The sequence below is a fragment of the Nannobrachium achirus genome (assembly GCF_963921795.1).
Source record: "Nannobrachium achirus genome assembly, chromosome: 20".
Lineage (NCBI taxonomy): Eukaryota > Metazoa > Chordata > Actinopteri > Myctophiformes > Myctophidae > Nannobrachium > Nannobrachium achirus.
In genome coordinates this window covers 1,612,352-1,628,883 of record NC_137827.1, presented here as the reverse complement: position 1 = coordinate 1,628,883, position 16,532 = coordinate 1,612,352, and positions in this window count along the sequence as shown.

Sequence of the window (16,532 nt, the reverse complement as noted above, 5' to 3'; positions counted from 1 at the left end):
AAATAGATTATATATGAACTATAAATAGATGATTTATGAACTATAAATAGATGATATATGAACTATAAATAGATGATATATGAACTATAAATAGATGATATATGAACTATAAATAGATGATTTATGAACTATAAATAGATGATATGTGAACTATAAATAGATGATTTATGAACTATAAATAGATGATATATGAACTATAAATAGATGATTTATGAACTATAAATAGATGATATATGAACTATAAATAGATGATTTATGAACTATAAATAGATGATATATGAACTATAAATAGATGATTTATGAACTATAAATAGATGATATATGAACTATAAATAGATGATTTATGAACTATAAATAGATGATTTATGAACTATAAATAGATGATATATGAACTATAAATAGATTATTTATGAACTATAAATAGATGATTTATGAACTATAAATAGATGATTTATGAACTATAAATAGATTATATATAACTATAAATAGATGATTTATGAACTATAAATAGATGATTTATGAAGAAAAAAGTAACTTTGCAGCGGTGAAAATTAGCGCTTTTGGAGGACTGCAATTTACCCCCGTTTTGGCTGTGGGGAGAGATCTGGAGGAGTCCTGGGGATGTAGCAACACTGCAACAGGGACGACTATAACATAAATCCATCATACAAGGTATGTAGGCTACATACGTGATAAAAGGCTGATTAAGGGGGGATATGTTTTATTCTGGAATGTTCCTTTTAACCAGGTAATGGACTGATCTGTGTTGAGTTTGGCAGCACATTTTGATTTAGTTTCAGTCAGTCTTTTGAATAAAATTCCATTTAGTTTTAGTCGTATTTTAGTAATTTAGTTGACTAAATCTACGGTTGATTTGGTCGACAATAATGTATTTTGTCAGGCGTTGATGGCCCCGTAACGTAATGGCTGATTTTACAATTGGTTGGATGCAGAAAATAGACGATCTACAAGCTCACAACGCGTCGCTGCGACGTGTTGTTATTAACAAGTTAGTGAATATTAACTTTTCTACCACTTTTTGTGGTCACATGTTCAGATACTGGATTCTGATTGGCTTAAAACAGTGGTAAATCAGTCAACAACCTTGAGTTGGCTCATGGACCCCACCCACTGTTTTGCAGTTCACAACCTTGCAAGTTAGAACATTGTTTTCTTTCATTTATATGGTAGAAGTGGTAGAAAAGCAATTTACCATTCGAGCGTCGTGGGTTGTGTGGCACTCGGCTTCGCCTCGTGCCACAGCCCTGAAACAGTGGTAAATCAGCCAACAACCCCCTCCCTCTCATGGTAAATGGCTTACTTTTTCTGTAGAGGCACCCACATCCAATGTCATGGATTTAGTCATGTGGTATTTCTCATGTGGCCACGGTAGGGCTGGTACTTCAGGGGTGGCAGAACATAGACATAGAAAGGTAGACGTCTCCTTCAGCTCTGGGGGCGCGTGCCTCGCGGACTCGGCGACCACGGAAGTTGGTAGGCCAATCAGAGGCAGGTAGGGGCGGGTCTTTTCTGTGATTGGCCAGTATTCACATGACTGGCAGCATGGTCTCCGACAATCCCGGACTACAGCTGTGGCACGTCGCTCCAATGAACATCAGTAGTGAATGAGGCATCTAGACCGCTCCATAGAGTGGCTGTGTGTGTCTCTGTAGCCTGTACTCCTCAGCGTTTTGCCATAGCAATGTGTGTGTGTGTGTGTGTGTGTGTGTGTGTGTGTGTGTGTGTGTGTGTGTGTGTGTGTGTGTGTGTGTGTGTGTGTGTGTGTGTGTGTGTGTGTGTGTGTGTGTGTGTGTAGCCTGTAGCCTATACTCCTCAACGTTTTGCCATTTTTCTTACCTTAATAAACATTGTCATAAATACTTTATGGTTTCTGTCGCTAGTTTAAAGCCTCGTTTCAATCACCATGATATGCGTTTTGTGAAAATATGGTCCCATTTATGTTATACTAGATGTTAAAGCAGGGTATGCTGTAGGAGGGGCTTGTGATCATAAGCTTGTGATGATTCTTCTTCCTGTGCTTTATTTTCGGCAGGCTCAGCACATTTACCCAAGTATCCTTGCGGTTGCACGTGACCGTTGGCAGCCAATAGCATTCCCTGGGTACCATTAATACAATGATGGAGGACGCCCATATGAGGGCAAAAAAAGCGTAGTTCTCTCTCTGATAGAAACCAATGGGTCACGTGCAGTGTTGGGTATCGTTACTTTTTGAAGTAACTCGTTAAGTTACATCGTTATTGCCATTAAAAAGTAACTTGTTAAGTTACTCCCTTACCCAATGAGAAAAGTAACTTGTTAGTTTACTTTTCCGTTACTGACAATTAAAACCCACTTGCGAGGACGTTTGGTAAACATTGTCGCCACTCGCTACCCGGTGTTACACCAGAAGTGGCAACCTATATAAAACTGTAGACTGACTACGTAACCACCACAGACTGCAACACATTTCTGGTTGGTCACTTTTTTTAACAGTCAGTGGCGAGTGGGACCTGTGCATGATGTCTCCTTTGACAGAGAGGATGAGGAGCGAGTGGGACGTGTGCATGATGTCTCCTTTGACAGAGAGGATGAGGAGCGAGTGGGACCTGTGCATGATGTCTCCTTTGACAGAGAGGATGAGGAGCGAGTGGGACCTGTGCATGATGTCTCCTTTGACAGAGAGGATGAGGAGCGAGTGGGACCTGTGCATGATGTCTCCTTTGACAGAGAGGATGAGGAGCGAGTGGGACCTGTGCATGATGTCTCCTTTAACAGAGAGGATGAGGAGCGAGTGGGACCTGTGCATGATGTCTCCTTTGACAGAGAGGATGAGGAGCGAGTGGGACCTGTGCATGATGTCTCCTTTAACAGAGAGGATGAGGAGCGAGTGGGACCTGTGCATGATGTCTCCTTTAACAGAGAGGATGAGGAGCGAGTGGGACCTGTGCATGATGTCTCCTTTGACAGAGAGGATGAGGAGCGAGTGGGACCTGTGCATGATGTCTCCTTTAACAGAGAGGATGAGGAGCGAGTGGGACCTGTGCATGATGTCTCCTTTGACAGAAAGGATGAGGAGCGAGTGGGACCTGTGCATGATGTCTCCTTTGACAGAGAGGATGAGGAGCGCATTCACTCAGGAAACAGCACAAATGTGTCAGGTGGATTATTTTCCCTTAGGACAGGGAAATAGGCCTATAGGTCTTAACACTTTCTCAGCCACGGGGAGCCACTTAATATTAAAACCGGAATAAACCGTACTTCATTTGTACTCAAATTAGCCGACCGGAATTTTCACTATCCCTTCTCTATACCCAAATTCCCGTTCACTTTCATTGTAGGAGGAAGCGTTAGCATAGCATCTCTCGGTGATTTTTTCGACCAGATACAACTTGACGTGGGGTCTTCATATGGACTGGATTACATTTGTTTAGCTCGATGTGCACGGATCGTGCACGCGAAGCGCCACGGGGGGAAGACGACTCGGCCAAAATGCCCACTATATGCCAATGGAGATCCAGATATTTATGGTGAGTTTAAACCGGGGGAACGACGGAAGAGAAAAAAAGAACGCTGCCATCCGAGAAGGACGGGGCATAATACAATAATAGAAATTTCCAGCTAGTCCACAGACAAGCCATTCTGGCCAGGCTGGGAAAGTGTTAAATGTAACTAAATAACGCCGTTATTTTTGGAAAATGTAACTGGTAACGACCCTGCTATATTGTAAAAGTAACTTGTTAAGTTACTCTGTTACCACCAAACCTAACGGTGCTACGTAACGCCTTTAGTTATAACGGCGTTACACCCAGCAGTAGCCAATCGTAATGGAAGCTGAAAAATCATAGACGTTGATCACATGACGTCAGAGAGAATTGTTTTATTCATCAATTTGTTTTATTTATGTTTTATTGTACAATCTACAAGAGTTAAAGGCCTAAATGTGAAGGTAAAAAGACGTTCTTTCTCCCAGCTGTTTTAGCCTGGTGGAGATAATGAAAAGACAAACCCCTGTTATCCTACATCCTATGCATACAATAATTATATTATCATAACTTTTAATTGATGATGTTACAGATTAAATGATTAAATGATTAAAGTAACACCATATTGACAGAGTGTCAGCATTGTTTTAGTTGCATTGGAGTCCTTTGATGAGGAAGAAGGTTCCCATGGCAACCCCCAGCAGACCCAGGGTCAGCCCCACCCCACAGAACACATCTGGACCCACACTGGGCTGGTCCTGTTCCACATCTGGAGAGAACACACACACACACACACACACACACACACACACACACACACACACACACACACACACACACACACACACACACACACACACACACACACACACACACACATTTAATCATTTTTTAATGTTCACATTTTACAAGAAAACATCTTGAACACAAATACTAGATGCACTCATCAAGTTCAGAATCTCTTTGATACTGTATGTCTAATCTTAGTCTATGGGTACAAGAAGCACCGTCTCCTCCATATATGGCGGCTGCCTGTTATCACATATATTGAGCAGAATTTTGCCAATGCTTTGGCTTTTGGCTTGGGAATTCCTGCCGTCTGCAAACCCCTTATGACTAGTCTGTGGACATGACCAAGGCTTCCAAATATAAACACAAGTAGTTTACAGTTGTACCCGAGTTGTTCAATCTCATTTTGGAGAAGTTGGTATTTTAGAACCTTAGCAAGGAATGACTCTTCCAGACTAGAGTCAAACTTACAGCCTACTTCTAAGATGGTGACTTCTCTGCTCTCTTCATCAACAACAATAACATCTGGTGTATTGGCTGTCTGTCACATTTGAGAAAGTGTCTACTTGGTTATTGCACAGCATGAACATATTAGGTGAAACTCTTGTGTGGGTATAGACTTTAACGGAGGAAGTTGGGACGTATGAAAGCATGTTCTTAACTGCAAATGTAAGAATATCCTCATCAACTGCATAATTCTTGAATATTGTGTGAGAAACTGTATGATCTGCAGTGGGAACACATGCTAGCTTTCCCTGTCATTTTAGACCAGTCCAGTATTGTTGCTGCCTCTGTTGTTCTAGCCCTACCAGGTACCTGCGTGTGTTAGTTGGTGATACAACTAATTTTAAAGAGAAACAAATGGGTTGATAGTTCATGTACACTTTAAAGATACACATGACACCTGATCCTCCACACAGACAAACAGAGCGGTATTTAGCTTGGTCTTGCTGTTTGTCATGCCAGTGATTGTCAGGCCACTCATATGAACATTGAACACGGCCCAGGCTTCCAAATATGAGTATTGAGCATCTGTATCTGTACCCAAAGTCTGTTATGATTCCAAAGGGCTTTGCACACAGGACTGTTGCGTTTCTTTCTGTTTGCTGCATGATTAAAACACATTGGATTTGGTGTGCAAGGCTGTGTGGAATCCACACTGCGGATCCGAAGAGGAGTCATAAAAGGACTACAAAAATGTGTAAACGGGCCCTAAGTATTGGTTGGTACTTATCTTGTAAAGCCTGGTCCATGTGCAGATCAAAAACACATCCCACCTCCAGAATCAGAACCTCTCTGTGACTGGTGTCAACAAAACAACATCTGGTGTATTTAGGATGCCAGTAAAGACATCACAAGCACAACCAAACCAATCCGGTAACACTCTTGAGTGTTCATGCATTGCATGGCATACATCTTCTAACTTAACATTACCTGGTTAAAGGGTAACGATTGCTCACCATGATTGATTGATTGATTGATTGATTGATAGACTTTATTAGAAGTGGGCATAGAAAAAGGTACAGTTTCACGACAGTACAGTTCAGGTAACTTGCAGTAATAGCTGGCTATAATCATTGTGTTTATAAGAACCAATCTTTCTCTTTTTTTTTTCTTTTTTTATGTGTGTTTTGCCAAGTCCCGGAAAAGATGCACTGTGATTGGCCAGTACAGTCACTTTGATTGGCAGTTGTATCAAATGCTCACCCAAAAACATGATTTACGAGAGTCCTTGTGTGGGACAACCAAAGCATGGAGTCTGCTGGGGAACCTGGACCTCTGCCTAATAGACCCCATAGACACTCATTTAGGATCAATATAAGTGGGAGAGTGAGCCTAGATGTTATTGTGACCGAAGGTCACAGTTTACCATGAGGAATGTTGCAGCTTGTCTCTGTCCGTCTGTCTGTCTGTCTGTCTGTCTGTCTGTCTGTCTGTCTGTCTGTCTGTCTGTCTGTCTGTCTGTCTGTCTGTCTTTGTCAGTACACATTTTTACAGTCTATGGGTTGGTTCCTTGTCACTGTGACATCACATGTGATATCACAGGTGACATCCTCTATGTAAAAGTCCATACATGGGTATTCCCCAGAATCCCTTTTATGCCCATACAGTATATGAAGATCCCTGATGTCATCGATATACATCACTGGCCAGATGGCAAAGGCATGGCCAATATCTGTGTGGCTGTTTCAGATAGGGATCTCCATGTATGGGCATAAATTATATTCATAAATAGGCATTCCCAGAAACAAATTCCTTTTATGCCCATATATGGAGATTTCTGATGTCATCAATCCCAGGCCCTAACTGACTCAAGAGCCTGCTTTACTCTGATTTACACGCTACCTTCCCCGAAAACGTTAATATTAAGTCCATTATGTATATGGATATATATGAATAAAGGATCAAATAAATAAAATGTCCATATACAGTATGGGCATTCCCAGATGATGCCCTATTAGCGTACCCTCTTATGACCATATATGGAGATCCCCAGGCATCAAACCCAGGCCCTAACTCGCCATGGCCCTGCTTGGCTTTACTAATTAACATACGTTTGATGCCCATATATGGAGATCCCTGTCCCAATGTCATCAATATTAAGGACATATCTGGGAATACCCATATTTGGTATAATGCCCATATATGGGCATGTTTTGACATAACCTTGTTGACTATCATGCAGCTAGGGGTCTCCATATATGGGTAACTGGTCCGATATACATCACTGGCCAGATGGCCAAGAATAGGCGCGACCTCGCCCCTTTAGGGATGTCACCCTGAGGCGTCTTACTAGTTTAGTGTAGTTTAGAACACTGACCCTGAACTCAAAGTAAGTGTGTTCTCACCCCAGAATCTGGTCTCAGGGCTGCTCAGTGATTGGTGGTTGACCGTACAGCTGTAGATGTCTCCCTGCTCTGGAGTGAACTTCAGAGTGGAGATCTGGGTGAAGGTCCAATCACTGTTGGGGTACGGGACGCTGGTAGTGATGTCATCAGTGATGTCATCAGTCAGGTTGAGGGTGTTCCTGGTCCAGCTGATGTTCACTGGAGCAGGATAGAACCCGGTCACATGACAGATGAGAGTGTTGGCCACGCCCACCACCACCTGCTCTCTGGGGTAGAGGGAGTGGTCTGGAGGCTCTGGAACACACACACACACACACACACACACACACACACACACACACACACACACACACACACACACACACACACACACACACACACGTTACATCATCTATAGACGCAGGGTCAGCCAACAACATCGGGGTATATTTTCGGCCATGCATGCTAAACCCTTAGATTCTTTGCCCTTTTTTGAAGCGGTGAAAGTCGCTTCCACGTAGTAGCTTTGTGTGTCCCGTGCATGTCCATATATGGTAATTCCAGTCCAGAATGAACAGGTTTTATCTGTCCCGTACATCCAGAATATGTGTGTAACGTCCGTCCCGGTCTGATGATTAAAAATGTCCAATGAGACCATACTTTGAAGCTTCACATGACAATTAATTTTTCTTTGAAAAATATGTGTGTCCCGTGCGTCCAGAATTGAGGATTGGTCAAGCTTCACATGACAATTCGGCCCTCCAGATAAAATCATTCGTTCAGCATTGGAAGAATGTATAGATCTAGAACACAGAGTTCATAGCTCTAGAACACATAGAATAAAAGTTCACCGCTTCACTTCAAACCGAGGTTTGATTTTTACTATTTTGAAAAACATTTTATAATACTTCAAATAGCCGATCCATGTACATCGACACATTGTGAGCTTGTAGATCAGTGTGTGTGTGTTTGTGTGTGTGCGCGTGCGTGCATGCGTTTGTGCGTGTGTGTATTGCAAGGTGCAGCTCAGAAGGGCAGCCGGCCGTCGGTGACATTTTATATTAATTAATGGAGCTGATCTCTAAATCTGATTCCCAGATGATGCCCTGTTAGGCCAACACTATTAGAATCTCTTTTATGACCATCAATATTAACTTTTTCTCTGCCATTTTAAACATAGCTGTAGTAAGCAGCTGCCAAATTGTCCTTACCTTTTAGCATGGGCACGCGCACGCATCGTGCACAATCTGTGCGCGACTCATCTAGTAGACGTGTAGACTCGGTGACAAGCTTTCGAATACAAAAAACCCCATTGAAAAAGACATATCCGTTGCCACGCTGTATCTCTGCTTATCAGCCAGTGTTTACATGAAAAAGCATTGAAAAAAGCCAACTGTGCGGCGCGCTATGGTAACACGTGGACACGTTCGCGCACAAAACGCACGATATGTGCGGGGATCATAATCCAGGCGTGTAGAGACTGGATCAAAGTTTCCAAACGCAAAAATCCGATTGAAAAACGAGCGTTCCGTCGCCGAGTAGCTTTCTTTTCTGTTACACTGTAAACCAATGGAGGCGGGACTATGGCCCAGGCTCAGACTGGATACGGAAAGCTGGATCCGGTCCAGACCGGAAATGACCGGATACAGTTAGGGGGGCGGGCCTAAAGAGCCAGAATCAGCGAAAATCTGCGCTAATACTTTTAATCCTTTCATAATAATTAAAGCTAATTAAACTTTACGGGCTCTACGGGCATGGCAGCGCGGTACAGCGGGAAATCTACGGTCTCTACGGGGATCGCGAGGTATGAGTTAAGCCCATATCTGGGAATGCCCATATATGGACATATTGTGTCACTCTAACCAGTGTGTTTGCCGCGACACAAGTCACACAATTAATTCCGTCCTTGTCCCTCTTATGCCCATATATGTTGTATGTCCCACAAGTTGAAGGGTCAGATTGTGGTATGTTAGTTCTTACTGGTAAACACATATTATACTTGTTTGTACTTGACTGGGTTTTAGATTAGTATTGTTGTTTTTGTACTTTTGTAATTGTTTTTGTACTTGATTGAGTTTTAGATTAGTATTAATGTTTATTGTACTTGATTTGGTGTTAGATTTGATTATTGTAAAATAGAACATTTTGTAAATGTAATAGATTTTAGGTAGATATTTGTATATTTTTGTAATAGATTTTTAGGTAGATACAGTAGGCCTATATGCATAGAAAGGCCCAACCAGGGACTGGGGTTGCAAATTAGCCTTGGCTACAAACCCTACATACACTGCAACGGTTTCATGTTTTTATAACTTGATACATTGGTTTTTGTATTGTCCCCTGTCAAATAAACAGAAATATGGAGATCCTTGTCCCGATGTCATCAATATTAATAACATATATAATATGTAAATATGTTCAGTAGTGTACTAGTTATTGTAGTGTTAATAGTTATAGTTGTGTACCTAGTTCCACTGGAGGGTTGTTGTAGGCTTTGCGAATTCTCTTCAGGTTGAATCCGCAGACCGTCTGAAAATGATAAGCTACGGAATAAGTTCCTTTTGGGTCGGGGATGAGTGGATCAATGAACGTAGGCTGAGGCATCTCCATCTTCCCCACCTTGGTGAAGTCAACATAGAACTTCACCTCTCCATCCAGACCAAACATGGACTCTTTATCTGAGTTAGATAAAGTTAGATTAGCGTCTCTCTCTGTCGCACAGCCAACGATATTAATATCCTTATGTATGACTGGAAAGAAAACAAAGATGACATTAATTTACATTAAATTTTAAAAAAGATTTTATGTAAAAATTATAGTATGATCTACTCAATTATTTGATATAATAACATTTATATTTGATATAAATCTACTCACCTCCTGGGATGGCTTTGACATGAAGTACAGAGGAGAGGATGAGGAGGGTGGCTGAGATCTTCATCATCACTGATTAATGTGAACTGAACTGATCGATAGAACTGATCACAATAATCACAACAAGCAGATCAATAATCACAACAAGCAGATCAATAATCAGATCAATAATCAGGTGTTGACTCAAAGAGAAGCTCTGACTGACTGGCAGAGAATAGGAGGGTCTGTTCTGTAGTGGAGAATAATCGGCCAATCAGATTAAAGATAGGCTGTTGCATCATCTGTGTCCGGGAAGACAGCCTTCTAGATTTATTGAAGAGAAACGTTTAGAAATGCATTAATAAACATAATCTGTGATCATTTCATAGTTTCTTTGTTCAGTTTTTCTCCCATTTGACAGGCTTATCAGTGGAACTCTGTCACTGATGTATCAGATATACAACAGTGAGAGAGTTAAGGCCTGTCCATACTTCGACAGAACCGAACTTTTCGGTTGAAAAATAAACTTTTTAATTTTTTATCTTTTCCGGATTTTTTTTTTCCGGAGGGTTCGGGGAAAGGCGTACACCACCTCAACTGTCAGTCACATAATGAAGCTAAAAGCAGCCTAGCAATTTATTGAAATATCATCGTGTATTATTTATTATTCATAATCATACCTGGGGCTCAGGGATGGCCATATTTGAGGTGGTTTCTCGATGTTTTATATGACAGTCGAGCCACTGCAGCTGGATGAACAGCTTTGGGACAGTGTTGTGGCCACCAGCATCACCACTCGCAATGTAGGCTACAGTAGCTGGGGGGGGGGGGGGGGGGGGGGGGGTCGGAGACACACACGTGATCCAACCGACCAATCACGTTTGCCTTTTCACCCAACTAGATTTCGGCAAGTCACAACATCTCGTTTGGAGAAAAAGCATTCCAGAACTTTCGAGGAATTACATTTTATGGTTGAAAAGGACCTTTTGACCGAAATCTTCGGTTTCGGTCGAAGTATGGACAGGACTTTACAATAGTTAAAAACAGATACATTTGTGGTCAAAGAAAGTAATGCATTTGTGCTCATGAATTGCACCTAGTTCTGCCAGTTATATTTAATATAACCATTCATACATTCTGCTGACATGTTTATGTATGTGTATACAGTATGTATTCATGTAATTGTCATGCTATTCATAATGTGTGTAATGTCTTAATGTCACAATAATGCTTTCATTTCATTTCATATCTTGCACACAAAGTAGCTGCTAAATACTTACTGAGTGCTTTTCTACGGATACTCAAAGATGCATTACAAAACAATACAAAAAAATAACTTTATTGAAAACAAATAACTATAAGAGAGTAGCCTAATATAAGTATATATTTCATTGTGCAAAAAAAAAACTGGGGATCCCCCCCCCCCCCCCCCCCCCCCACACACACACACACACACACACACACTCTGACGAGCACTAAGAGTTGAGGCATTACATTTTGTATAACACGGTTCTATTGTGAAAATAGCAGATCTACATGCTCACAACGGCGAGGCGAGCATGTAGATCGGCTATTTTCACAATTTCTGCCTCTAATATTTGACAATTTGGACAATGTTTAATTTGTCATTTTAGAGGTATTAAAAAGTCCTTACATTGTCACTTTAGAAATGTGCAGATACCCTCTATACACTTACACTCTATGTTGGTTTGTTTACTGTTGAGTGAGAAAACAATGTTTCACATTAAGTTAATCATCTGGGGACCCCCCAAAATAATTTGGGGATCCCCCTGGGGGTCCTGACCCACAGGTTGAGAACCACTGGTTTAAAGGAAGGGTTAATGTGTGTGTCTTCATTCTCATGCTAGACTTGACACATTTTCTGGTTCTGCTTGTCATAAACTACTCTGCTCAATAAGCAAAGACTAAAGCCTAATACTGCCACCTGTTGGGCAGATGGGCACATATCCTTACTAGACTACATCAAGGAAGTTATATTGCATTCATTGCTGCTATGGGCAAATAGGAACCCCATACAGTAACTATGAGAGTGTACAAATGGAACTAAATGGACCCCCATTTGTACTCTCCAATAAGGGTCCATTCGGATCACCTTCAAGAAGCTCCAAAGGTCTCTCTCAACCCTCTTTGAGAACCACTGTGGTAGTTCTATACATTTAGCACACCCTGGCCACAATATGACTTCCGGTTGGTTCTAGCGGAAGTGGCGGAAGTGCTGCGTTTAACGGACGTTACGTCGTGCGTTGCAGTCTTCCGGTGAAATTCTCACGGCTGAAGTTGAACGGTCTCTGCCTGATATTGTCACCAGGCTTTTCTCTTCGCAGATGAGTAAGCCTGGCTACACGAGGCTACATTTATCACAGGCTCTTACAGTATGGGTTTCTGGTAAGATTATTATGCACTCATTTGTACTGTATGTCATGGCAAAAAGGGCAGCATAGCTCCGGGGTAGAGAAACCGTTATTAGAGCACAAAGGGTTCCCGAAAGGGTTCCCAGTTCGATTCCGGGCTCCCCCAGAGTTAATGTGGAAGAGTCCTTGAGCAGGACTCTCTATTTTGATCCATGATCCATGCCTTATGCCTAAACTTCTTTGCCGTTTTTCCTATTTTGAATAACATTTTTAAATATTTCAAATGCTGATCTACATCTGCATGTTGTCAGATTGCAGATCAGCTATTTGAAATATTTAAAAATGTTTTTCAAAATAGTAAAAAAAAAAGGCAAAGAAGTTTAGGCATAAGGCATAAGGCATGTATCAAAATAGTGTAGCCCTAATTGCTCCCGGTGAGTAGGTTGGTGCCTTGCATGGTTTCCTACACCACCGGTCTATGAATGGGTGAATGTAATGCATAGGGATGGGTATCGTCTGCAATACTTTTAATGGTATTGATTGCATGACGTCGATACTATCGAGTATCAGTTCACGTAAAAACGAACGATACCTCATTTCGATACTCTTGAACGCACCCCTGGTCGATCGCATCTGTAACAGTTGGGCTACTGAGAGTTTAATGACTGCTTTAGTAGGCTACACTCGTTACTGTGGAAAATAGCCGACAATAGCCTATAATGTATCCAACGTCTATACAGTAGTAGTCACATCAACTACTCTACTACTAGGCCTACTTGACATGAAAATGGCTGAATAACTGGCTTAATAAGCTATTTTGGTGTGTAAAATAGCCCATAGAAAAAGGCAAATAATTATTATAATAATAATAAATAAAAAGTATCGAAAATGGTATCAAAAAGGGTATCGTACCGATTCAAAGGTGAACGATACCCATCCCTAGTAATGCACAATCTATGTAAAGCGCCTTGGATAAAAGCGCTATATAAATGCACCATTTAAAGTATGATTTTGAGGTTGATGTTCACAGCAAGCCAGCATGGTGATGACCCCTGTAAGGGACAAGAGCCCTGTAAAGTGACGACCCCTGGTAAGATATGCATGCAGATTGTGTGTAGTTGGGTTGTGCTATTTTCAAACTGTTTAACTCAGGGCATCCCTCTAAATAACCTTCCACGGCACCCCCAGAGACTGTAAAATAAATGGACAAAGCGAAGCCATTGGTTTCTATGCAGCGCAAATGGCGCATTTTGGGTCCTTGGCATGGGTGTCGCCAACTCGCCATCATAGATTGTAAAAGCACCAGAGGATGCTATTGGCTGCCAACGGTCACGTGCAACCGCAGGGATACATGGGAGAATGTGGTCGGAGCCTCCCGATATACAGCTCACAAAGAAGAACACAGCCGGCTGGTATCAGTCTAGTTGGCCACGCCCCCCGCAACTTTATCACCAATTTTAACATGGGACCGTATTTTCACAAAACGCATATCATGGTGATTGAAAGGCAATTTTAACTAGCGATATGAACCATAAAGTATTTATGAAAATGTTAATTAAGGTTAGAAAACGAAAGGGGAAAATGAATGGGTCCAATGGAGAACAATTATTTTTGCGATCGGCCTAAATCTTTATATTCCTTTCTTTTTTTAATACCGTGCCGTGGGTCTGAAAGAGTATAGCAATTCGTTGAGACACTCATGCAAGTATTTTAGAGCCGTAGCCCAAATACAAAGTCATACGTCACATATGGCTTGCCCAAATATGGAGCACCGTCAGAGGCTGCATAGACGCCCATATATGGAGTAAGGTTTGTGCTGCATCCGTTACAACACGCCCCACTGAACACCAGTGTTTATTATTCACCACGTGTTATTCCTCTCAAACCGCAGTTCACAGCACGTTTACACAGACCTGGGAGGCAACGTACGATTTCATAATTTGGCGTCCCACAGTGTAGAACTTCTTTTTGTAAATAGTTTTCCGTTTGAGGTCCAGAAGACACGCGTGGCACAAGGTGTTGAAGCCATGAGAAGGTCAGCAGACGACGACAGGCCTGACAGAAGCCAGGTCAAAGGTTCAGTAAACAGGACAGATGTTCTCCCCGCGGAGCTGGGACTGAAGTCCAATGGCGTCCGGATGGCGTGCCATCCAGAGCGCCTCAGGGAAAACAGGTTTGCAAAGCAACAGAACGTCGAGGAGGAGAAACAACAACTGCTGGAGAGGTTAGCCGCTGCACAGCAAAGGAATCAAAGCTTGGAGTGTGCTCTCTTGAACATAATGAAAGAAAGGAACGCGTGGGGGGAAGAGAGACAGGGACTGGCCGGAGCCACCGAGGCTTTGCTTAAGAAGAAGGAACGTCTCCAGGAGCAGCTGGACCTGGTCCAGGAGGAGGTGAGAACCAACCATGTGAAATGGTCCATGGAGGAGGAGGAGTGGGGGAAGGAGAGACGGGGGCTGGCGGGGGAACGGGAGGCTCTGGCCGTGAAGACGGAACAACTCCGGAAGCGACTGGACGTCGCCGAGAACGAACTGAAGACCATGAGAACCAAAGACGCTCAATGGTCATCGGAGAAGGAGAAATGGGGGGAGGGTAGGAAGCGACTGGTCAGGGAAAGGGAGGCTTTGGCCGAACAGAACGCACAACTCCAGAGGCAGGTGGACCTCAACAAGGAAGAACTGAGAACCGTGAAAGTCAAGATTGCTTACTGGGCAGAGCAGGAGGAGAAATGGCAGTTGGAGAGACAGGGACTTGCTGGAGAAAAGGAGGCTTTGTCCGAACAGAACGGAAAACTCCAAGAAAAGGTGGACGTCATTCAGGAAGAACTGAGAACCGTGAAAACCGAGATTGCTTTCTGGACAGAGGAGGCGGACAAATTGCGGACGGAGAGACAGGGACTTGCTGGAAAGAACGAGGCTTTGGATAAGATGAATGTGCAACTCCAGAGGCAACTGGAGCTCACAGAGGAACTGTCTGGAGAAAGGGAGGATTTGGTGACGATGAATGGTCAACTCAAGAAGAAACTGGAGCTCGCCCAGAAAGAGCTGAAAACCACCAAATCCAACGATTCCCATTGGTCGCTGGAGAAAGAGAAGTGGGGGGAGGAGAGACAGAGGCTTGCCGGAGAAAAGGAGGCTTTGGTTGAGATGAACGGTCAAATGCAGAAGCAAGTGGACGCCATCCAGGAGGAACTGAGAACCAAAGGTGTTCATTGGTCACAGGCGACGGAGAAATGGCAGAAGGAGAGACAGGGACTGACCGGAGGAATGGAGGATTTGTTCATGAAGAACGAACAACTCAAGAAGCAGGTGGAGCTCATACAGGACGAGCTGAGAACCATAGATGCTCACTGGTCAACAGAGAAGGAGAAATGGGGGCAGGAAAAGGAGGATTTGGCGATGAAGAATGAACAACTTCAGCAGCAACTGGACTTCACTCAGGAAGAGCTGAGAAACAAACATTCTCACCGGTCAATGGAGGAATGGAAATGGGAGGAGGAGAGACGAGGACTGGCCAGAGGAATGGAGGATTTGGTCATGAAGAATGGACAACTCCAGACCCAACTTGAACTCGCCAAGGACGAACTGCAAACCATCCGCGGCCACTTGTCAACGGAAGAAGCAAAATGGGCACAGGAGAAACAGGGACTCGTTAGAGAGAAGGAGGCTTTGGCTAAGGTTCACCTGCAAGTCCAGAAGCAGCTGGAGCTCGTCCAGGATGAAATGAAGACCAAAGATGCCTACTTGAAGATAGTCGAGGATAAATGGGGGGAGGAGAGACATGGGATGGCTTCAGAAAGGGATGATCTCCAGAAGCAGCTGCTCATCGCCCAGGAGGAGCTGAGGACCAAAGTCGCTTATTTGTCTCTAAAGGCGGAAAAATGGGGGGACGAGAGACAGGGACTGGCTGGAGAAAAGAAGGCTTTGGTTATGAAGAATGTGCAACTGCAGAAACAGATGGAGTTCACCCAGGGAGAAATGCAAGCCAAAGAGACCCATTGGGCGATGGAGGAGGAGAAATGGAAGGAGACACGTGGTGGTCTGTCTGGAGAAAGGGAGGATTTGGTTACGATGAATGGTCAACTCCAGAAGGAACTGGAGCTCACCCAGCAAGAGCTGAGAACCAAACAGGCTCGTTGGTCAAAGGAGACACAGCAATGGCAGAAGGAGAAACATGGGCTGGTTGGAGAAAGGCAGGATTTGCTCCAG